Here is a 23,223-nt window from a genome sequence, read left to right on the forward strand (position 1 = left end):
AATTTACTACATGCTGCTTCCTAAGTTATTCTCTTCATTTCTTCAAATTGTTTTATCTAAGGAGATATTTACATACGTACTATTTAGCCACCACATTTCCTCATCCTTGTTCTATCTCATCTGCTCATCTCTACTTATTCAGTCCATATATTGAGTTCCAACACAAGCCTTAACTTTTCTATGGAAACTTCCTTCACTTCAGATGACATTGGTCGTGGGTTTAGTAAAGCACTTTTCAATCTCTTTGTTACAACCGCTACTGGAGTCTGAAATCAAGTTGGAGAGTTAGGATCAACATTTTAAAAAGTGAGATTCGACCATTAAAATCCAAAAGGAGGGATTTCAGAGAGCTTCCAGGTTGGTGAAGCAGAATGCCTCCACATGCCACCATGCTGGGCTCCAAAGTGCAAAAGGACTGAAGTTTCTCAACCTCACGCTATGAATCTCGTCATCTGGCTGTTGGTTCCTGTGCTTTAATATCCTCGGTAATAAACCACCCATCTGCAGTGTGGCTGACAGGGTCTTGGTGCTCTGGCTGGATGTCAGGCCTGAGCCTCTGAGGTGGGAGAGCTGAGTTCAGGACATTGGTCCAACAGAGACCTCCTGGCACCTTGTAATATCAATCAGCGTGAGCTCTCCCGGAGATCTCTGTCTCAATGCTAAGACCCAGCTCCACTCAATGACAGGCAAGCTACAGTGCTGGATACCCCATGCCAAACAACTAGCAAGACAGGAACACAATCCCACCCATTAGCAGAGAGGCTGCCTAAAATCATAATAAGGTCACAGACACCCCAAAACACACCACTGGATGCAGAACTGCCCCAGAAAGATAATATCCAGCCTGATCCATCAGAACACAGGCACCAGTCTCCTCCACCAGGAAGCTTACACAACCCACTGAACCAAATTTACCCACTGGGGGCAGACACCAAAAACAATGGAAACTACGAACCTGCAGCCTGTGAAAAGGAGACCCCAAACACAGTAACTTAAACAAAATGAGAAGAAAGAGAAATACACAGCAGATGAAGGAGCAAGGTAAAAACCCACCAGACCAAACAAATGAAGAGGAAGTAGGCAGTCTACTGAAAACGAATTCAGAGTAATGATAGTAAAGATGATCCAAAATCTTGGAAATAGAATGGAGAAAATACAAGAAACGTTTAACAAAGACCTAGAAGAATTAAAGAGTAAACAAACGAGGATGAACAACACAATAAATGAAATTAAAAATTCTCTAGAAGGAATCAATAGCAGAATAACTGAGGCAGAAGAATGGATAAATGACATGGAAGATAAAATAGTGGAAATAACTACCACAGAGCAGAATAAAGAAAAAAGAATGAAAAGAATTGAGGACAGTCTCAGAGACCTCTGGGACAACATTAAACACACCAACATTCAAATTATAGGGGTCCCAGAAGAAGAAGAGAAAAAGAAAGGGACTGAGAAAATATTTGAAGAGATTATAGTTGAAAACTTCCCTAATATAGGAAAGGAAAGAGTCAATCAACTCCAGGAAGTGCAGAGAGTCCCATATAGGATAAATCCAAGGATGCATATTAATCAAACTATCAAAAATTGAATACAAAGAACAAATATTAAAAGCAGGAAGGGAAAAGCAACAAATAACATACAAGGGAATCCCCATAAGGTTAATAGCTGATCTCTCAGCAGAAACTCTGCAAGCCAGGAGTGGCAGGACATATTTAAAGTGATGAAAGGGAAAAACCTACAACCAAGATTACTCTACCCAGCAAGGATCTCATTCACATTCAGTGGAGAAATTAAAACATTTACAGACAAGCAAAAGCTAAGAGAATTCAGCACCACCAAACCAGCTTTACAACAAATGCTAAAGGAACTTCTCTAGGCAGGAAACACAAGAGAAGGAAAAGACCTACAATAACAAACCAAAACAATTAAGAAAATGGTAATAGGAACATACATATCTGTAATTACCTTAAATGTAAAAGGATTAAATGCTCCAACCAAAAGACATAGACTGGCTGAATTGATACAAAAACAAGACCCATACATATGCTGTCTACAAGAGACCCACTTCAGACCTAGGGACGCATACAGACTGAAAGTGAGGGGATGGAAAAAGATATTCCATGCACATGGAAATCAAAAGAAAGCTGGAGTAGCAATTCTCATATCAGACAAAATAGACTTTAAAATAAAGACTACTACAAGAGACAAAGAAGTACACTACATAATGATCAAGGGATCAATCCAAGAAAAAGATAAAACAATTGTAAATATTTATGCACCCGACATAGGAGCACCTCAATACATAAGGCAAATGCTAACAGCCATAAAAGGGGAAATCAACAATAACACAATCATAGTAAGGGATTTAACACCCCACTTTCACCAGTGGACAGATCATCCAAAATGGAAATAAATAAGGAAATACAAGCTTTAAATGACACATTTAACAAGATGGACTTAATTGATATTTATAGGACATTCCATCCAAAAACAACACAATACACTTTCTTCTCAAGTGCTCATGGAACATTCTCCAGGATAGATCATATCTTGGGTCACAAATCAAGCCTTGGTAAATTTAAGAAAATTAAAATTGTATCAAGTATCTTTTCCGACCACAACGCTATGAGACTAGATATCAATTACAGGAAAAAATCTGTAAAAAATACAAACACATGGAGGCTAAAAAATACGCTTCTAAATAACCAAGAAATCACTGAAGAAATCAAGGAGGAAATCAAAAAATACCTAGAAACAAATGACAATGAAAACACGATGACCCAAAACCTATGGGATGCAGCAAAAGCAGTGCTAAGAGGGAAGTTTATAGCAATACAATCCTACCTCAAGAAACAAGAAAAATCTCAAATAAAGAACCTAACCTTACACCTAAAGCAATTAGAGAAACAAAAACAAAAAAACCCCAAAGCTAGCAGGAGGAAAGAAATCATAAAGATCAGATCAGAAATAAATGAAAAAGAAATGAAGGTAATGACAGCAAAGATCAATAAAACTAAAAGTTGGTTCTTTGAGAAGATAAACAAAATTGATAAACCATTAGCCAGACTTATCAAGAAAAAAAAGGGAAAAGACTCAAATCAACAGAATTAGAAATGAAAAAGGAGAAGTAACAACTGACACTGCAGAAATACAAAGGATCATGAGAGATTACTACAAGCAACTATATGCCAATAAAATGGACAACTTGGAAGAAATGGACAAATTCTTAGAAAAGCACAACCTTCTGAGACTGAACCAGGAAGAAATAGAAAATATAAACAGACCAATCACAAGCACTGAAATTGAGACTGTGATTAAAAATCTTCCAACAGGGCTTCCCTGGTGGCACAGTGGTTGGGAGTCTGCCTGCCAATGCAGGGGACGCGGGTTTGAGCCCTGGTCTGGGAGGATCCCACATGCCGCGGAGCGGGTGGGCCCGTGGGCCACAACTGCTGAGCCTGCGCGTCTGGAGCCTGTGCTCCACAACGGGGGAGGCCCCGATGGTGAGAGGCCCGCACACTGCGATGAGGAGCAGCCCCCGCTCGCCGCAACTGGAGGGAGCCCTCGCACAGAAACGAAGACCCAACACAGCTAAAAATAAATAAATAAATAACTAAATTTATAAAAACAAAACAAAACAAAACATATATGCAGAAATAATTAAAAAAAAAAATCTTCCAACAAACAAAAGCCCAGGACCAGATAGCTTCACAGGTAAATTCTATCAAACATTTAGAGAAGAGCTAACACCTATCCTTCTCAAACTCTTCCAAAATGTAGCAGAGGGAGGAACACTCCCAAACTCATTCTACAAGGCCACCATCACCCTGATACTAAAACCAGAAAAAGATGTCACCAAAAAAAGAAAACTACAGGCCAATATCACTGATGAACATAGATGCAAAAATCCTCAACACAATACTAGCAAACAGAATCCAACAGCACATTAAAAGGATCATACACCATGATCAAGTGGGGTTTATCCCAGGAATGCAAGGATTCTTCAATATGCACAAATCGTTCAATATGATACACCCTATTAACAAACTGAAGGAGAAAAACCATATGATCATCTCAATAGATGCAGAAAAAGCTTTTGACAAAATTCAATGCCCATTTATGATAAAAACCCTCCAGAAAGTAGGCATAGAGGGAACTTAACCTTAACATAATAAAAGCCATATATGACAAACCCACAGCCAACATTGTTCTCAATGGTGAAAAACTGAAACCATTTCCACTAAGATCAGGAACAAGACAAGGTTGCCAACTCTCACTGCTATTATTCAACATAGTTTCGGAAGTTTTAGCCACAGCAATCAGAGAAGAAAAAGAAATAAAAGGAATCCAAATCAGAAAAGATGAAGTAAAGCTGTCACTGTTTGCAGATGACATGACACTATACATAGAGAACCCTAAAGATGCTACCAGAAAACTACTAGAGCTAATCAATGAATTTGGTAAAGTAGTAGGATACAAAATTAATGCACAGAAATCTCTTGCATTCCTATACACTAATGATGAAAAGTCTGAAAGAGAAATTAAGGAAACACTCCCATTTACCATTGCAACAAAAAGAATAAAATACCTAGGAATAAACCTACCTAAGAGACAAAAGACATGTATGCAGGAAACTATAAGACACTGATGAAAGAAATTAAAGATAATACCAACAGACGAAGAGATATACCATGCTCTTGGATTGGAAGAATCAACATTGTGAAAATGACTCTACTACCCAAAGCAATCTACAGATTCAATGCAATCCCTATCAAACTACCAATGGCATTTTTCACAGAACTAGAACAAAAAATTTCACAATTTGTATGGAAACACAAAAGACCCCAAATAGCCAAAGTAATCTTGAGAAAGAAAAACGGAGCTGGAGGAATCAGGCTCCCTGACTTCAGACTATACTACAAAGCTATAGTAATCAAGACATTATGGTACTGGCACAAAAACATAAATATAGATCAATGGAACAGGATAGAAAGCCCAGAGATAAACCCACGCACATATGGTCCACTTATTTTTGATAAAGGAAGCAAGAATATACAGTGGAGAAAAGACAGCCTCTTCAATAAGTGGTGCTGGGAAAACTGGACAGCTACATGTAAAAGAAGGAAATTAGAACACTCCTTAACACCATATACAAAAATAAACTCCAAATGGATTAAAGACCTAAATGTAAGGCCAAACACTATAAAACTCTTAGAGAAAAACATAGGCAGAATACTCTATGACATAAATCACAGCAAGATCCTTTTTGACCCACCTCCTAGAGAAAGGGAAATAAAAACAAAAATAAACAAATGGGACATAATGAAACTTGAAAGCTTTTGCACAGCAAAGGAAACCATAAACAAGACGAAAAGACAACCCTCAGAATGGGAGAAAATACTTGCAAACGAAGCAACTGACAAAGGATTAATCTCCAAAATATACAAGCAGCTCATGCAGCTCAGTATCAAAAAAACAAACAACCCAACCCCAAAATGCGCAGAAGACCTAAATAGACATTTCTCCAAAGAAGATATACAGATTGCCAACAAACACATGAAAGGATGCTCAACATCACTAATCATTACAGAAATGCAAATCAAATGCAAATGCAATGAGGTATCACCTCACACCAGTCAGAATGGCCATCATCAAGAAGTCTACAAACAATAAATGCTGGAGAGGGTATGGAGAAAAGGGAACACTCTTGCACTATTGGTGGGAATATAAATTGATACAGCCACTATGGAGAACTGTATGGAGGTTCCTTTAAAAACTAAAAATAGAACTACCATATTACCCAGCAATCCCACTATTGGGCATATACCTGGAGAAAAGCATAATTCAAAAGGGTCATGTACCACAACGTTCATTGCAGCACTATTTACAATAGCTGGGACATGGAAGCAACCTCAGTATCCATTGACAGATGAATGGATAAAGAAGATGTGGCACATATATACAATGGAATATTACTCAGCCATAAAAAGAAACGAAACTGAGTTATTTGTAGTGAGGTGGATGGACCTAGAGTCTGTCATACAGAGTGAAATAAGTCAGAAAGAGAAAAACAAATACTGTATGCTAACACATGTATATGGAATCTAAAAAAAAAAAAAAAAAGGTTCTGAAGAACGTAGGGGGAGGACGGGAATAAAGACGCAGACATAGAGAATGGATTTGAGGACATGGGGAGGGGGAAGGGTAAGCTGGGACGAAGTGAGAGAGTGGCATGGACATATATATACTACCAAATGTAAAATAGATAGCTAGTGGGAAGCAGCCACATAGCACAGGGAGATCAGCTCGGTGCTTTGCGACCACCTAGAGGGGTGGGATAGGGAGGGTGGGAGGGAGATGCAAGAGGGAGGGGATATGGGGATATATGTATATGTATAGCTGATTCACTTTGTGATACAGCAGAAACTAACACACCATTGTAAAGCAATTATACTCTAAGTTAAAAAAAAAAGAAAAAAAAAGTAAAAAGTGAGATTCAATAGAACAAAATAGAAAATATCGACATGCATCACATGTAGTAAGGCTAAGCATCTTACATCATATATTTACACACATATGGATATTCTGGGACCTAATGTAAAATGTATTTGTGACTACAGGTTGTGGTCAAAAATATTTTGAATGTCACTGATGCTGTGGAAAGAGTGTTGGGAGATGTGAGGAACTTGGAGATCTGGGCTATAATCACAGTTCTGTCACTATCATTCCCCTGTGACCTGGACAAGTAAGTCTCCTTCCTTCTCTGGGTTTTACTGATCTTCTCTGTCAAGTGGGAGTTGAAATTTGCTTCTGAAGTCTTTTTCAGCTTTAAGCTTTTAGGAGTCTTTCATTCCAGGAGCTGCAGGGAACATTGTAGGGGAGGAAAACAGCTGAAGAAGTGAGAAGAGGCTGAATTTCAAGGACAGAAGGAGAGTTATACTAACCCTAGGCTTTTGAGGGCCTACCATGGGCTGGAGAGTGGGCATAGTCCCTAACACGGGGTGTTTCTATCCTTACGTAACAGAGGACTTTTCCTGAATTTCGTAACGGTTTGGATTGTGCAACTTTGGATTTAGGAGTAAAGACAGACTGAATTCTTCAGCAAAAGAGAAGGGAGGAGGGACAATGGTGAGGAGGGATTCGGGAGAAACAGAAAGTGTGGATGGTAAGCCTGGGCCAGTGAGCAGTGTGTGTAGGTAGCCCGTTTTTAGTGGCTAAAACAGCCAAAGAAGAAACATTAGAGAAAAAAATACCAAATAGAGATTTTTTTTTTTAAATTGAGATAAGGAGAGAGGGAGTTGTGCAATGCGAAACTGTCTTCTTCATTTACCCTTTGACATTTTCAGAAAGTCTACATACTTTTGTGTAAGTGAATTCTCTTTAGCAATTTCAAAGGGTTGAGAGGCATTAAACTGTGAGACCAGCTCAGCCCAGCATGAAATAGAGATAACACGTAACAGACGCAAGGGCCAGGGGAAAACAAGATAGCCGATGACTGCATGTGTCTGGAACAACCCTGACAGGGAGGTGTTTTCTCCAGCACCTCAGGACATACTCAAGGAACTTAGCTGCTCCCTTACTGACATTTCATACAATGCAGCATTCAAATATGTTTACAGTTCTCCTTGAAATAGGAAGCTTTGTGGGGAATCATGGTCTAGAATAGAATAGAAAGTTTCTAGACTAGAAAGTTTTATCTTCCATTAAATTCGCCTTTTTAGAAAAACATCTCTATGCTAGTGTTTAGAACATAACAAACTGTACATGTTTCTGATTTTTTTTTTTTCCCTAGGTAGCTCTAAAAAATTGTTCTTACCATGGCAACCTCGGTGCTGGCTGTGGAAAACGCCATTTCTTATTGTGTTTCGTATGCCGAGGCTCAAGGAACATTTCTGTAGGGATCAATTTTTTTAAGGAATCATCTTTTTAACATATGTTATTTAATTACTCTCCTTCAGCGTACCAACATCCTTAAGTGACAAATGATAATTGTGCTTTCCCAGTGGAGTGAATTAATTCTTAAACCAGGGCTTCCAAAAGGTTGAGAGCATGTGAATTGGTCTTCTTGCCTGGTCCTGGGTGACACTTCTTACTGTTTACGAAAGCAGGGAGGTTGCTGTTGACCTGCAGAACTCTCCACATCCAAGTTCTGAGAACATGAAAGCAGTCTGCTAGGAAGGAGATGGGGTGTGGCAAAATGAATGTTTTTACAAATTGGGGTGGTACTCCTTGCCCTATTGCCTTTTTTCTACTTCTGCTTATTGTTTTAGAGATCGTTTTTAATCTACCATCTCAGGATCTGTGAGTTTTCTTGTTCACACTCCCCTCTCAGACGATTGTAGGGTTGGAGGGTGGGATCTAGGGTTTTGACTTGGGTGGGGATTTTTGGCCCGCATGGGTTTTTGAAAATGGGTGTGTCCATGGGCTTGAGGATATGGATCTAAGGGAGGCTGGGAAAATATGCACCTACACTGTTGTAACCTCCAATGGAAGGTGAAGGTGATTACCAAACAGATTCTCTAAGTTGTTGTCAGCTCTGGAGCTTCCAGAGACAGAGAACCAGGTAATAGACACAAAGCAGCAGGCAAGAGAACCCAGGATGAGCATGTGGGTGTGAGACGAACTATGACAGGAGGCTGCCCTGAAAGATTTCTGTGATCGTTTCTTTGGAAGGTGGGAGGTGAGCCGTTAGGGATGCTGTTATTTATGGGTTGAATTGTGTCCCCCGCAAATTCCTATGGGGGAGTCCTAATACCCAGCACCTCAGAATGTGACCTTATTTGGAGATAGGGTCTCTACAGAGGTAATTAAGTTAATATAAGGTCACTAGAGTGGGCCCTAATCCAATATGACTAGTGCTCAGGGCATTTGGTCACAGACATGCACACGGAAGAGTGCCATATGAAGACAAGAAGGCAGAGACCAGAGATCGGGATGATGCTTCTGTACACCCAGGAATGCCAAAGATGGCCAGCAAAACACCAGAAGCTAGGGGAGAGGCAGACGCAGATTCTTTCTCACAGCTCTCAGAAGGAGCCAACCCTGCTGACACCTCAGACATCCAGCCTCCAGCACTGTGAGACAAAAAATTTCTGGTGTTTTTGCTACCTACTTTGTGATACTCTGTTGTAGCGGCCCTGGCAAACTAGTACAGGTGCTGAGTGCCTAATTATAACCTCCCAGCTTTTAGAGATGAGGAACAATGGGAAGTTAAAAAACTGTGATTATCCTCTCACAGTCAGATCTGTCAGATCAAAATCAATGATAATTCTGGAATGGTTGACCATAAAAACATATGGGACCTTCATATACCATCTACTCTGAACTGTCATTTTCAGATGTGGAACCCAGAGCCTGGAGAGCAGGAGGGTCCTGCTAAGGTCAACTGGTGAGACAGTGGTCAACAGTAGACTCCTGTATTAGTCCACCAGGGCTACCTTAACAAAGCACCATGGACTAGGTGACTTAAACAATAGAAATTTATTTTCTCACAGTTCTGGAGGCTAGAACTCAAAGATCAAGATGTTGGCAGGTTTGATTTTTTTCTGAGGCTTCTCTCCTGGGTTTGCAGATGGCCGCCTTTTTGCTGTGTCCTCACATGGTCTTTCCTCGGTGCATACACATCTCTGGTGTCTCTGTGCATCTAAATTTTCTCTTCTCATAGGGACACCAGTCAGATTGAATTAGGGCACAGTCTGATGGCCTCATTTTAACTTAATCTTTAAAAGCCCTATCTCCATATACAGTTACATTCTGAGGCACTAGGTGTTAGGACTTCAACATATGAATTTGGGGGGCACACAATCCAGCTCATAATATCCTGTCTCCTTCAATTCATGTTCTTTTACAGGCAAAATACATTCACCACCCACCCAGTCCCAATAGCCCTGAAGTCTTGACTCTAAGCATCAACTCTAAGTCCCAAATCTCATCTAAATATCTAAATCAAGTATGGGTGAGACAGGTACGATTCATCCTGAAGCAAAATTCCTCTCCAGCTGTGAACCTGTGGAATCAGATAAGTTGTCTGCTTGTTTTGTGACTAATATGGGATTTATTCTTGAGAATGTTTTGTGAACACTTGAGAAGAATTCATATGCTGCTGCTGTTGGGTGGGATGTTCTATATCCATCTGTTAAGTCTATTTGCTCTGTAGTGTTCTTCAAGTCCACTGTTTCTTTGTTGATTTTCTGTCTAGCTGTTCTAGCCATTATTAAAAGTGAGGTATTGAATCTCCTAATATTACTGTATTGCTGTCTATTTCTTCTCTAGTTCTGTCAATGTTTGCTTCATAAATATAGGTGCTCTGATGTTGAATGGATATATATCTATCATTGTTGTGTCTTCCTGTTGAATTGATCTTTTATCATTATATAACATCCTTCTTTGTCTCTTGTGACAGTTTTTGACTTAGTGTCTATTTTGTCTGATAAAAGTATAGCCACTCATGCTGTTTTCTGGTTACAATTTTCATGGACTATCTTTTCGCAACTCTTCACTTTCCGTCTATGTGTGTCTTTCAATCCAAAGTGAGTTCCTTGTTGATATACATAGTTGGACCTAGTTTTTTAAATCCATTCAGCCACTCTGTGTCTTTTGATTAGGGAGTTTAATTCACTTACATTTAATGTAATTATTGCTAGGGAAGGATTTAATATTGCCATTTTGCTGTTTTCTGTTTGTATTGTACTTCGTTCATCTCTTTTTTTCTCTTGCTATCTTCATGTTTCATTTATTTTTTATATTAATATGCTTTGATTTCTTTCTCTTTTTCTCTTGTGTAACTTCTATAGGTATTTTCTTTGTAGTTACCATAGGGCTTACATAAATTTTCCTATAGTTGTAAGTCTATTTTAAGCTGATGAGAACTTATTTTCAATCACATATAAAAACTCTACACTTTTACTTCTCCCTCTACCACATGCACTTTGTTATTGATGTCACAATTTATATCTATTTGTACTGGGTACCCATTAACATCTTTAAAGTTATAATTATTTTTAATGCTTTTGTCTTTTAACTTTTATGCTGAATTAGAAGTGACTTACCCACCATCATTACAATATTCTGTATTTATCCATATATTTATCTTTATCAAAAATTTTATACTTTCTTATGCTATCATGTTGCTGTTTAAAATCTTGTTATTTCAAGTTGAAGAACTCCCTTTAGTATTTCTTGTAAGGTGGGTCTAATGGTGATGAACTTCCTCAGCTTTTGTTTATCTGGGAAACTCTATCTCTTCTGCATTTTTGAAAAAAGCATGAAAAACATTTTGCTGATTATAGTATTCTTGGTTGGCAGTTTCTTTTTTTCAACACTCTGAATATAGTGTGCCACTCTCTTCTAGCCTGCAAAGTTTCTGCTAAAAAACTTGATTCCCTTGTACATATGAGCTGTCTTTCTCTTGCTGCTTTTAAGATTCTCTCCTTGTCTTTAACTTTTGACAATTTAATGTGTCTCAGTGTAGATTTCTTTGGATTCATCTTAGTCATCTTATTTGGAACTCTCTAGGCTTCCTGGATCTGGAATGGGTTTGTCTGAGTGCTTTCACAATTGACTAAAAACATCTACACAACCTGAATACCCATAATCATCAAGGTCAAATGGAAAACATATTTTTGAGAGGGGGGAAATGAAACAAAACTTTACCCATTTTACAATTTGGTAAAGAAGAAAAAAACCATCACAATATTATCTGCATTTACATATAAGAAGAAGACCAAAGAGGTTTTCTCTCAAAAGTTGTTTTAAGATTGTCAGCATCCAGCCTTTACTTTTTAAATTAATGTTAGATTGTTTTCACAAAAAAGGTATGAGTCAGGAAACAGAAAGGAGAGAGAGAAAGAGAGAGAGAGAGAGAGACGTGGCAGGTGGGTAAGGGGGAGAATATGATCTGGGGGATAGGAATGAGGTGGTTATGCTTGGGTGGATTTGCTACCCTGCTCCTGGGTTCCCTGAGGTGGGGAAAGTTCCAGGAATAGACACTGTCTTGGGAGCCTCCTATTAGGAATTTTTCCTACTAATTGGACCTTTTTCAAATTATTAAGCAATTGAAGTTGTTCAACTATTTAGCAGTGTTCTGACTCTCTTTCATTTCTGGATTCTATAACACCAAACCAAAGAATATGGCCAACCAAAGAAAACTAATAATTTTTTCTTCACATTTTGGCAACTGTATTTATAAGCTAAAGATCTAGATCTGAGAAACAGTTTGATAAAAGCAAAGTTGCAATTAGAAAACTGAATGCCACAGAAACAGACTTATTGGTCTTTCCCGGGTGAGGTTTCAAGGTAATATATTTTCAGCAGAATGTATCACATGGTTTTATGGTTACTAGTCAGATGGAAGGTTGCTCTGGGTAAAAGCAATGTTGCTTTGCTTTCTGCCAGCATGATTGGTGAGAATGCCCCTGAATTCAGATTAGAGAAATGTTTACAGCTGTTGCCTCCAACACTGATATATGACTTGGTTTTGCAGTCATACTCAGGTCACCTTTCATTCTGTTGAGAACTTTCTTTTCAACACAAGAGATAAGTGAACAAAATGATTTAATTGATATTAAATAGAGGCTATTATTATCTTTTGCATGATCTTTTTTTTTTTTTTTGGCCGCACTGCGTAGCTTGTGGGATCTTAGTTCCCCGACCAGGGATTGAACCTGGGCCACAGCAGTGAAAGCACCAAGTCCTAACCACTGGACAGCCAGGGAATTCCCTGCATGATCACTTTTTGATCTGCATGAAATCTATGAAAAGTGGAAGCAAAACTGTATATGCATTAAACGTGAAACTAATTCTTTAAGCACAAACACAAGGTCATGGCCATAATGTAGAAGAAACAACAATAAAATAGTAACCCAAAAGCAGGCACCAGCCCCACATCTAGTTTGATTTAGGTCATCTTGGAGACAGTTACCACATCTAAAATGGAGATAATAACAAATGCTTATCCTACCTATCTTATGGGGACCCACAGGGCATAAGGATAGGGACAACTTCCACAATAATATATATGTCTTCTTTTTCACAGTGACTTGCCAAGCATTATGCATTACTCTAAGTGCCTTGTACTTTATATATGTTCCTCCCAACTATTCTGGAAACTAAGGGTTTCTCTCTCTCTCTCCGCCCCCCCTCTCTTTTATAGAAGAAGAAATTAAAACTCGGAGACTCTAGGTAATTTATCCAAGGTGTAGGTGAATGAGCTGAGATCATAAGACTTTGAGAAACATAGAAGTCATCCTTCATCCAGAGTTCTAGGGCATTTGACTTTGGATTGATCCTACTTTCATGTGATTGTTTTACTTGACAAAATCCAGATAAAAAAGCTGAGTGGCTTACCCTTTCACGTACTAAATAACTTTTTTCTTGGGAAATGTTAAAAGTAGAATAATTATTAAAAATAATAACAATCCTTTATATTCATTTAAATGCTTTCCCAGTGTATATTGATATAATAGTTTCTCAAATATAATCTCTGCTGAAATACTTTGATTTTTTTACTTTTAGTTGCTAACAAATATGACTTAGTTGTCTCCTTTATAACCCCCAACAAAGCAAACTGAAACATATAGAAGAAATATACAGAAAAGAACCTTTATCACACCACTTTAAGCAACTGGCCAAAGCCAACATCATTAGTAAAGGGATAAATCAACATCATGTATCTCCTGGTGTGAGGCAATGAGAACACAGCAACACTCGAGTGATATTCCTGACAAAGACAAATAATCCTAATCTAATGGTTAGACAATGTCAGACAAATCCAAACTGAAAGACATTCTACAAAATAGCTTGCCTGTGTGCTTCAAAAATGTTAGTGTCATAAAACACAGGAGATCTGAGGAACTATTTCAGATCAATGGAGACTTAAAAGACATGATAATTGAATGCAATGCATGATCCAAGATTTTCACTTGTTATAAAAGACATTATTGGAATAATTTGCTGTATTGGAATAAGATCTGATATTAGATAAGAATTATATCAGTGTTAATTTCCTGATTTTGATTATTGTTGTGTGATTATATAAAAGAATGTACTAAGGTATTTAGTGATAATGGCTAGCATGCCTGCAATTTATTTTCAAATATTTCAGAATATATATTGAGGGAGAAAAAAATGAAGCAAATGCACTAAAATGTTAACATTTGGGAAATTTGAACGAAGAGCATTCAGGAATTCTTTGTAATAACATTGCAACTTCTCTGTAAGACAGAAATTCTATCAAAATGAAAAAAACAATTTTTTTTAAAGCACCTATGCAGATTGTTCTTGGAAAGTTTTCCTGTCTTCTGCCTTACACCTTTCTAGACCCAGACATGGAATTGGCTATTTTTCTAAGGAGTCCTGGTTTGTTTTTGTGGAAATATGGTATTATAAACCATAATACGTGTACTAAACATACATAGTCATTGTATTCCACCTGGGATGCCATTGTTAGAAAACAATTTTAGTGGATAGTTCTAGTAAAGACACATTTTTTTTCCTCTTAATGCGTGAGTTTATATTGATTTTTCTCATTCAGTTCTAATACTATTGTGCTATTACTTAAATTATTTTCTATAATTGTACCTCCACTTCTTTTATGCTGAAAAAAAACTTGATTTTTAACAAAATAAATACTATTGCTGATTAGTTTTTACCTAACAATAAAAAGAAAATAACTCCAAAACAATAACACCATTAATACAAACTATAAGATGATAGGATGAAGTTCGAGATTTTCTTTTACTTGTTTTTGTCCTTAGAATACATCTCATTACAGATGTATTATCAACTTATTTTGGTCTACAGTCATTCACAATCCTTCATTTCTACATGTTATAGAAACATTTACCTAATGTGCGATTGTTTGCTCTTTTTCAATTTGAGGTTGTTCATATTCTTATGGTGACCATTCTCAGGTTTTAGAAGATTTTAAGTTTTACTTCAGAGGAAAACAAGAGTTCCTTAACAGATAGGAGGGAAAAAGTCAGCCACTGAATCGCCAAAGTTCTGTGTATAAATTTCATTTAAGCCACCATTTGGTTCGTCATCAGTAACTAAATGAATGGTATGTGTAAGATTCAAATGCATGAGTCCCTGCTGGGCAAACCAATTCTACCTTTAATGTCCTATAATTATAAGGTATGTTAATATTATATCTAAGCTCCTGTGGAAATATTTTTTAAATCTGTAAAACAAAAATTACTTCACATGTAAAGGCCAAGTTGCTTCCAGTTATACTTATTCAAATCTCAGGATCAATGCTGCTTGCTAGATTCAGATTCTTTGATACAAGCCATTGCTCTGTCCTCTGCCTTTTGCAATCTAGGCTTACTCTGAGGATAGAGCTACTTCACATTGACTCTTTCCAGTTTCCAACTATGAAGATCAAATGTCCCAGATATTGGGTCCGTTATTTCCAGAGTGGATCTTCCTACTGTTTCAAGATTTTAGAGATAATGCCTTGAAGGCTTAACCTTATTCTGACGCAACCTGATGTATGGGATCACAGAGTCTCAGGGGATGGTTTACTAGGAGGCACCTGAGGATTCAGAACAAAGAGGGTCTAGGGGACTTTGGGAGCAGAGGAAGAGAGAAGCCTAACTGAGCAGACTTATACTCCTGTCAAGTGTAGGGTGGGGTGGAGACCAGAGGACACTCTTGGGGGCCATTTTCCAGAAGGATTTTACAATTACTTGAGGAGGTGTCCACTGAGATTTTTTCCTTGAGGTCCTCAATGAGATCTTGGGTATGTGGTAGTAAGTTTCATCTCCCCCAACTACACACACACACACACACACACACACACACACACACACACCATCAATCCATATAGGCAAAAAAGGCATGATTCCATTCCATGATTTTCCTTAGATGTTTCAAGATCTATTGAAGGAAAACTACAGTTTGAGATTATTTCTGTTTATCTATACCAAATTTTAAAATATTTCACATATTGGTGACCATCATCATCCAGCATAGATGAGCATAGGTAGGGCTCCCTTTTTAAATTTTTATTATTGAAGTGTAGTTAACTTACAATATTCTGTTAGTTTCAAATGTACAACAAAGTGAACATATGTATTCTTTTTCAGCTTCTTTTCCATTATACGTTATTTCAAGATATTGAGTATAGTTCCCTGTGTAATTTGTGCACTGGGTATGTCCGCAGTAAGTAGTTTTACTCCAGAGATGCAAGCTGGACACCATTCTTTTTACAGATCTTACAGAACACACATGAGGCGGAGTAATATACAGGTTAAATGGATGGGCAGCCATTTTTTTCCCTCCTGTAGATGACAGAACTTTTTCCTGAATATGGTTCAGGATTTGAGCCCAGCTAAGGCAGCCCTGGAGGGTAGAAAGGAAGCAAAAAAAACAAGCAAAACTTTACCTTGGGGCTTCCCTTGTGGCGCAGTGGTTAAGAACCCACCTGCCAATGCAGGGGACACGGGTTCGAGCCCTGGTCCGGAAAGATCCCACATGCCGCAGAGCAACTAAACCCGTGCGCCACAACTACTGAGCCTGCGCTCTAGAGCCTGCGTGCCGCATCTACTGAAGCCCACGCGCCTAGAGCCTGTGCTCCGCAACAAGAGAAGCCACTGCAATGAGAGAAGCCCACGCACCGCAACGAAGAGTAGCCCCGGCTCGCTGCAACTAGAGAAAGCCCGCGTGCAGCAACAAAGACCCAACGCAGCCAAAAATAAAATAAATAAATAAATAAAATAAGTTTATTTAAAAAAAAAAGAGACTTTACCTTGTCAATGTTTCTCATCCGGCAATTACTTCAGCTGGATTTTCATAGGAATTGCTCCAGATCTCCCGAGACTAAAACAAATTGTAAAATGTTGTGAAAATTAAGACCATCAAGTCAAAATTTCAGAATAAGGGGGTGACTTAACTTGCTAGTCTACTTGGTATCTTCAAGTGATAACTGTTCTTTTAAACATCCTTAAGCTGAGTTCCTTGAGCAGGTGGTTAAGGAACTCTTGATGAGAACCAGCCTTCTTTGTGATAAGCCTTTCTTTCCCCTTTCCCCCAGCCCCAGAGTTGCTTTTTCTTCTTCTCAGGGCAGAGCAGGACCAGTGCTTGCCAGCGCTACACCATTGTGCAGATTAATAAAAGAAATCTTTTCTCAGGACACATTACTTCTATCTGTTGGAAAATTGATGTAATAAATATACAGATCTACAATGTGTGCTCTGTGAATGGCACACCCAGGTAGGCAGGGCCCCAGGTGGGTCGTGGGGCTGTTGCCCGCCTGCTGGTGGGTGAGGCTGGTCTGTGGCTAGTGTTGGCTCGGTGGTGGGCAAGGCGGGGTCCCTAGGTGGGCTCACAGGGACCTATGGCAGCTGACAGCCTCCTGGCTGCTTGGCCTGGGGGCTTCCCAGAACTGGTGCAGACCAGCTGGTGGATGGGGTTGGGTCCCAGCTGCTGAAAAGCTGGAGGAAGGACTCCAAAACGGTGCCAGCCAACACCTGTGTCCTTACGGTAGCATGAGCTCCGAGCTCCGCAAAAGACTGCTGCCAGCATCTGTGTCCCCAGGGTGAGTTTTAATTGCCCCCTGCCTCTCCAGGAGACTCTCCAAGATCAGCAGGTGGGTCTGACCAGGCTCCTTTTAAATGACTGCTTCTGCCCTGGGTCTCAGAGCGTGTGAGCTCCTTTTCAGAGTGAAGTCTCTGTTTCCTGCAGCCCTCTGGCCCTCCTGAAAGTACTCCCTCCTGGCCTTCAAAGCCAGGTGTTCTGTGGGCTCGTCTTCCCAGTGCAGGACCCCTGGGCTGGGGAGCCCAACGTGGGGCTCGGACCCCTGGCTCCTCCGGGAGAACATTTACAATTGTGATTATCCTCCTGTTTGTGGGTCACCTACCTGGGGGTGTGAGTCTTGACTACATTGTGCCTTTGCTCCTCCTACCATCTTATTGTGGCTCCTTCTTTATATCTTTAGTTGTAGATCTTTTCTGCTAGTCTTCAGGTCATTCTCATCCATAGTTGCTCTGTAAATAGTTGTAATTTTGGGTGCCCGTGGGAGCAGGTGAGCTCAGAGTCTTCCTACCCCACCATCTTGGCCACTCCCCTCTTCCTATACTTTCCAGTTGCAGCTCCCAAACCAGCTCCCAGTGAAGGGGGTAAAAAAAGTGTTGGGAAAGGCAGTCTCAAGCATGCAGTCTTTCAGCCACATAAGAATGGGCTTTCCCAAGAGACAGGGAGCCCCCACACCTGTGCTGGGTTTATCGCCTTGTGTGGGAATAGCTTTCCCTGTTTCAGACTCACCGTGTGCTCCTTTGTTTTGCTTAGGACTGTGCACGACCGTCTGCATGCACATGACCGGACCGTGTGCATGTGTCAGTGCCCTCAGGCACACTCCCAGCTTTCTGTAAGTCAGAGCCCACAGGTGTGGGGTTGGAGTCTGGGTCGTTTTACTGCAGCACAAAATAGAGTACGTGCAACCACGCTACCTGAATTGGTGGTTAAGTGGATCAGCTGGTCCTGGGGGCCCAACGCTTTGCAAGGAGCTGGATCTTATGCACGCTTTCTCTCCTCTTGCTATGAATAAATGCTGTGCCACTTGAGCTTGGTGTGTGCGTTGTTTGTTCTCAGTGACCTCAAATCACGTACTGGTTTCTTCCCTGGGTGACATGCCTGCCCTTTAACCTGGGCCCCACTCATGTTATACTCTATCCTGCAGCACAGCCTGACCACCCAGTGGTCACCCGCATGGTGTGATAGCCTGAATAATGGCCCCTCAAAGATGTTCACGCCCTAATCCCCAGAAACTGTGACTATGTTACTTTGCACGGTAAAAGGGACTTTGCTGTGGGATTAAATTAAGGATCTTGAGTTAAGAAGATGCTCCTGGATTATCCAGGTGGGTCCACTGCAATCACAGGTTTAACAAGAGAGAGGCAAAAGGGTGAGAGTTGTGAAGATGTGATGACAGGCACAGAGAGGAAAAGGAGATGTGATAAGAGGCCACAAGTCAAGGAATGCAGGTAGCCTCTGGCTGCTAGAAAAGGCAACATATTCCCTCCTGTAGCCTCAAGAAAGAACCGGTCCTGCCACCGTCTTGATTTTAGGCCAGTGAGATTGATTTTGAACTTCTGACCTCCAGAAATATAAGATAATAAATTTGTGTTGTTTAAAGACATTAAATTTGTAGCAGCAATAGGATGCTAATAAAGACAGCCAACAATCAGACCCAAAGATGAAACAAGACCGGAAGTTTCTTTCCAACAGGCAAGTCACAGGCAAGAAGAAGAAAGCTAAAATTTATTGAGTGCCCTAGCATGTACTAAGTGAAAGGCTACACATTTAACACATGTGTTCTGCTTGGTATGACTGTGTAACAAGCAGGAACTTGGAGAAATCAAGTAGCCCAGGACCTGGGAGGGCTCCAGCTCCACCCTTGCTGGGTGGGTTTGCATTTCTGAACTTCATTGTACCTCACAGCAAAATGCTAATACTAACCTTGCAGAGTTGTTTTCAGAACAAGAAATAATATATCTAAGGCACCTATGATAAAATATTATTAATATTACTATTACTGTTGGGACTTCCCTGGTGGTGCAGTGGTTAAGAATCCGCCTGCCAATGCAGGGGACATGGGTCCGAGCCCTGGTCCGGGAAGATCCCACATGCCGCGGAGCAACTAAGGCTGTGCACCACAACTACTGAAGCCCGCACGCCTAGAGCCCGTGCTCCGCAACAAGGGAAGCCACCGCGATGAGAAGCTCGTGCACCACAACAAAAAGTAGCCGCTGCTCGCCGCAACTAGAGAAAGCCCGCACACAGCAACGAAGACCCCATGCAGCCAAAAATAAAAATAAATAAAATAAGTACATTTAAAAAATATATATTACTGTTACTGTTATTATCACAATAGCAGAGCGTGGTAGATCTGTGTGACTCCTATGACTGGCAATAAGACCACACCTAGGTTTTAAACAGCCCCTCTTTGTTTCCTGGTCCACTGGCTACTCCTTGTTACTATGGCTTGTCCGTGTGGGCCTGGCTTCACTGTAGAATTTCAACTGGTAGTTGCTTTTTACTCTCCACTTAAGACAGAAGGCCTCAGAATGTCCCCTCCCCTCCCCCACACTGGAAACGTGGGATTTCACTACTTGTTGCTTAGAGGGTACTTGGGCAAGAGCAAATTGTACATGGATAATGGTATTTGCAAGGCCTTTACAGTTTTCTGAGCTGCTTCCCCCATGCTTTGAGTGAGCCTTATGGGTTCTCAGGTGTCTGCCTCTCCTACTATTGAGCAAGACCTTTCACCTTTGCTGTGCTCAAGAAGCAGGTTAGCCAAATAGTGGTTTTTCTGGCCTCCAATCTATTTTATTAGAGAAATCACCTTCTAATGTGGCAGGAAATATTAGAATGCACAAAAGAAATTCCAAAGAGTTTTAAATAAGTTACATTAATTTTGCCTGTGAGATTTTCCTCCTGAGGCTGAATGGTAAAGCAATGTCTTTGGAGTCAAACAAAATACCACTTACAAGCCAGGTGAACTGGAGAAAATTATTTAACCTCCTAAAAAATATGTACATATACAGAAATAATATTCCACATGTGAGTACTATATAAATAACATGTGTAATAAAGTGCTTAGTAAATATCTATTTCCTTCCATTCCTTAGTTTACAAGTGCTTCTTTTTAATTTTCACTTCTTTCCTGTTTCTGTTTTGACCATTGTTTAGATGTATCCTCAGTTTTGTTTTGCCCTGATTGTGGGTATGGGTTCAATGAGTTCTTTCGTGACAAAATGAATAAAAAGAAATGACCATAGGAAGGATATAGACAATTGGAATGACCATAGGAAGGATATAGACAATTTAGGTTTGGTATATTGGTCATCATGTAGAATAATCATTTATATAGAGCAATGAAAGCTTATTTTGTATTTTTGTGGTGGATGAATCCTTGTAAGTTTTTATTATTGTAAATTCATGAAAATTACATTTTAACTACATACTCTACTTACCTGAAGGAATTTTTAAGAACTCACTCATGTATAGAAATACGAACATATTATAACAGCCTTCTTCCTCCTTGGGTTACTCCTCATAGTGAAACAACAGAGAAACAAAAGTGATACCTTAAAAGAAAATGTAAAAAGAAACAGCTTGTGTTTGTTCCTGGAATAGAATTCAAATTAAACTTAAGAAGGAAGCTTGCTTTATCTCAGAAATCAAACTGCATGAAAATAAATCAGAAGGAACAAAAATCAGTTATGTAATGTTGGTTGATAAGGAACTTAACTGTGGGTGAGTCAGTCACGTAATTAATTTTGCTTTCCACTAAAATGACACTATTCTCAAGTGGGGAAAAAATTTTCAAAGGTACACTTATGGGCCTACATACCTCATTAATTCAAACTCCCCTGGGTCATACATGATATTATGACATTCCACAGAAGTAAATCTTTCATTTATCAACTGTAATATGGAATGTGAAACCATCAAATACTAAATATTTGTGGCATATTGACTTCATTTCAAAAGTTGCCTGATGAATAATCGCATGGATCACAAGGATCTTTCCAGAATCCTTGACTTAAATTATCCTAAACTTTTCCCCTCAATATACAACATGCTTAGATTTTTCTGCCTATGCAACACTTTGCCTTCATGGAAAAGATGAAAACTTGGTGAGTGATTCAGATTACCAACGGTTTGAAATGTTCATGAACATGCCTGAACTTCTTACTTGACACTCATCCTAGCCACGAAAAGTGGCTTACTACCTTCCTTTCTATATTTCAGCTTCACCCAAAGCATAAAAGAAATTTCGTTGTACTAGTTATTTTTTATATATATGAAAATTAATGTAATTCTTGAAGTTAAGATAAATGATTGCTTACCACTGAATCATCTCATAGAACACTAGTGACATGCATACACACTTTTGGAAAGAGTGGACTAAAGTTGTTTCAGCAAGTAGCTTTCCAATGAGATAGCAGCTTAAATTTTACTGAGAAAGGAGCATTCTTTCTTCTAACTATGGATTAACCAGTGTAACATGAGTCCAGAAGTGCTGGTATCCATATGGCCACCACATGGAGAGAGCCAGCCCTCATTGGACTGGGTGGCGGGGGGGGGGGGGGTGAGGGGAATCTGACTGTATCTTTTAACCACTTGGATTTAGTTAAACCTGAATCCAGTCTCATCCCTGCACTTTTCAGTTATATAGTTGATACATTCTCATTTTTGAATAAGCCAGTTTAAGTTGGGTTTCTGTATGACTCAAAGGCCAAAAAAAGAAAGTGGAGAGAGTTCCTATATACCCCCTACTCCCATACATGCACAAATTCCACCACTATCAATATCCCACACCATAGTGGTACATTTGCTACAATTGACAAACCTACATTGACACATCCTTATCACCCAAAGCCCATAGTTTACATTAGGGTATATGTAACTCTTGGTGTTGGACATTGTGTGGGTTTTGACAAATGTATAATGATGTGTGCCCACCATTATAGCATCAAACAAAGTACTTTCACTGCCCTAAAAATCCTCTGTGCTCTGCCTATTCATCCCTCCCTCCTCTCTAACCCTTGGCAACCACTGAACTGTCTCTGTAGCTTTGCCTCTTCCAGAATGTCATAATATTTGGAATCATACAGTATGTAGCCTTTTCAGATTGACTTCTTTCACTTAGTAATATGCATTTAAGTTTCCTCTATGTTTTTTTCATGGCTTGATATCTCATTCCTTTTAGTGCTGAAATATTCCATTGTCTGGATATACCACAGTTTACTCGTTCACCTACTGAAGGACATCTTGGTGGCTTTCAACATTTGGCAATTATGAACAAAGCTGCTATGAACATCTGTGTGCAGGATTTTTGTGGACATACATTTTCAATTCACTTGGGTAAATAACAAGTAATGGAATTGCTGGATCATATGGTAAGAGTATGTTTAGTATTGTAAGGGACTGCCAAGCTGACTTCCAAAGTGTCTGCACCACTTTGCATTCCTGCCAGCAATGAATGAGAGTTCCTGTTGCTCCACATCCTCCTCAACATGTGGTGCTTTCAGTAGTTTGGATTTTGGTCATTCTAATAAGTGTGTAGTGGTATCTCATTGTTATTTTAATTTTCAATTTCCTAATGACATGTGACATTAAACATCTTTTCATATGCTTATTAGCTATCCGTATATCTTCTTTGGTGAGGTGTCTGTTCAGGTCCTTTGCCCATTTTCCAAACAGGTTGTTTGTTTTCTT

The 23,223-nt window shown here is 39.5% G+C and overlaps 1 long non-coding RNA gene across 1 annotated transcript in view; it reads left to right on the forward strand.

The window, feature by feature from the left end:
• The window catches only part of LOC132365303 (uncharacterized), a 44,205-nt gene extending 21,406 nt beyond the window's left edge, over positions 1 to 22,799 (forward strand). The window contains exon 3 of the long non-coding RNA XR_009503069.1: positions 22,715 to 22,799. This is a non-coding gene — a long non-coding RNA (uncharacterized LOC132365303). The remainder of the gene's footprint in view (positions 1 to 22,714) is intronic.
• Positions 22,800 to 23,223: the final 424 nt, after the last annotated feature.

This window comes from Balaenoptera ricei, chromosome 4, assembly GCF_028023285.1.
Source record: "Balaenoptera ricei isolate mBalRic1 chromosome 4, mBalRic1.hap2, whole genome shotgun sequence".
NCBI classification, from domain to species: domain Eukaryota; kingdom Metazoa; phylum Chordata; class Mammalia; order Artiodactyla; family Balaenopteridae; genus Balaenoptera; species Balaenoptera ricei.